The sequence below is a fragment of the Penaeus japonicus genome, unplaced genomic scaffold (assembly GCF_977035675.1).
Source record: "Penaeus japonicus unplaced genomic scaffold, GWHDUDI00000001_assembly GWHDUDI00000024, whole genome shotgun sequence".
Taxonomy (NCBI): Eukaryota; Metazoa; Arthropoda; class Malacostraca; order Decapoda; family Penaeidae; genus Penaeus; species Penaeus japonicus.
The window spans coordinates 4,742,041-4,744,540 of NW_028234426.1; the positions used below are offsets into that span (position 1 = coordinate 4,742,041).

The window sequence follows — 2,500 nt, forward strand, 5'->3', positions numbered from 1 at the left end:
TTTGTAAACTCCTTCTCTGATGATTATTCAAACTTTCCTTTACTCGTTGTCTACCTGCATTTTAATTTGTCATAAAAAATATCTGAACAAAATATCAATTAGAAAAAAAAAATAGGATTGGAAGCCAGTTCAGGACAACCTTCAAGTCAAGTACACAGTCCATTCAAACAAGCTCCATATACCACCATTCAGACAACTAACCCATGACTCAAGCAAGTGTTAAATATGAATGTAAATTTCATTATTCCATTTACCAGTTGTCAAAAGAGTGAAATGATGAAAAAAGATAACAAAATACAGCCTTTATAATCATAAAAAAAAAATAAAAGAGGATCCTGGTCCTATAGCCATTTACGATGACCAACGTGTTCATGCTCATCTTCGAGTGGTCCCATGGATATTAATCTGCTTAGCACTAACCTGTAGAAATATTGTTTTTTTCCCCCTCAAAGTACAACAGTATTGGCATTATAATAATTTTTTTTTCTCAAGAAATGACACCTGAAAAAATGTGTCACAAAAGCAAAATACAAACACGTCACACGCACAAAAAAAAGGAGAGAGAGAGAGATAGATATATAGTGGAAAAAAAAGAAAGAAAAAAATTCTAAACCACGAAAAAAGTATTTCCTAAAACTTCCACAATGTAACAGTATAATATAACAATAAATTAAAAACAATCATCAGTATTAGAGTAGGATCCTCACTGTAAATCGTGAGTGAGGGACGAGTCTGCGTGAGTCTAAAGACAGAGGTCACAGACTACAAACGTAAACTGAGTAACGTTTATGACTTCCTCGTGCCACTGTAGTTCTGCTGGATTTTAGAGGTTGTTCAACTTAGCTGCTGTTAGAGTGACACAGTCGGTCTGTCGGAGTCCTTAAATGGTATAATTATCAAATAGAAAAACAGTCTGATATGTACATTATGCACCAATATATTCATCTAGGATGCTGTGTCACGTTCTTTCTTTCCTTTCTTTTGCTTTCAAACGAATATAAAAGTAATGAATACAAAGGTTCCAATGTAAAAGAAACCTCCATTCTTCTACAGAATAAGAATAGAAAAAAAAAGGTTACCTTGCTCAAATATATACTAAAGATCACTTCGAAGACAGAGAGAGCTATTCGTCCAGAACTTCTTTCCTCTACATAGCATCCTCTACAGTGGCACTCGAACACCTTACAAACTAAACCTATATTTTATAATTTATTTAATTTTAACATACTCAAAAGTGAGAGAGAGAAAGCAATGAGCACATGAATACTTAAGGAAAAACAAAAAAACGAAAAAGCAAACTTCTTTGGATTTGGGGAATCTGAAGGCATCGGGAAATTCCAAACAGAATCCGTTTAGGACCAGTGGGAAAGGCTCCTTCAGTGTGGCCTCTGTTCTAAGGTTCTTTTCTGCAGAAGTTTCTCCAGTACTTGTCTGTGTACAGTTGAAATTATATGGAAATCATTATACCACCTTTATAAAAACATGATCAGGAAATCAAAATTAAAATATGTATTTGAAAAGCATTACTGGTATTATCTTTAAAAATCTATGGTCGGTCATAAATGTCATGATAACATTTGCTTTCTTCAAGTGTAACTCTTATGCCAGGCAAAAGACTGCCTCAAGCGCTTTTATATGTACAAAGGGAAGTCAGCTTTCCATAAATCATAGAGACAATGCACTATAACTCATAGTTTTCCTAAATAGAGCTATTCATAATATATTAAAATTCAATAGCTTTACTCTACACAACTAGACATTATTTTCTCCAAAATTCCCATTTCACAAATCAAATTTATGTCTATATTACATGAGCTTAAAGTTTTCCACTGGGTAGAGATGAAAAGCTTATGTATATAAATTTAGCTTAACATATCAAATAAAACATTACTACAATCATATATGTTTGTCTTGCCAGAGGCTAAATATTTGAGTAATTTCTATAAAGTTTATGTATTTATTATTTTTTTGGATGGATATTGTGCTGCGGAATTCATTTCCTGTGACATCTACCACACAATTGAAAAAAAGAAAAAAACAGACAAAGGTGGAGATTTGATAGATCTATTATTGACAGGGAGTAAAAAACTACGAAGTATGATCTTCTAACATGTAACATACATGGGCAAGTTTACAAATCACAGATGCATAGAAAGAATAGATGCTGACACATTAACTGTTCAAGAGACAGACTTAATATATTGTGGCAACGTGGGATTTTTACTCTACTTTTTGGTCGCTCTACAAAGTAGCAAAACATAAATCTTTGACATATTATGATGCAATATAACCTTACCCTGCTCTGTATAAACCATTTTTTTTTCTTTTTTTGACATCCTACATCCTACACTGCCAACTTCTTGAGTTACACTTCATCCCACAAATCTGAGCATATTCAACACATGACGTTAATTAGCAAGGCCCGTAGGTGGGTAACGCTCCCTCTCTCAGACAGGCGTGCCCATACATCCGTCCTCAATCAGTCCGCAACAATCACAGG

The 2,500-nt window shown here is 33.8% G+C and overlaps 1 protein-coding gene across 1 annotated transcript in view; it reads right to left on the minus strand.

Annotated features, from left to right (window-relative positions):
* Rab8 (RAS oncogene family member Rab8) overlaps positions 1-2,500 on the minus strand; it is a 16,843-nt gene that overhangs the window by 386 nt on the left and 13,957 nt on the right. Inside the window, exon 5 of the mRNA XM_043034062.2 lies at positions 1-2,500. This exon is cut by the window's left edge and continues 386 nt beyond it; it is cut by the window's right edge and continues 223 nt beyond it. The gene's annotated coding sequence lies outside the window, so the exon portion shown is untranslated.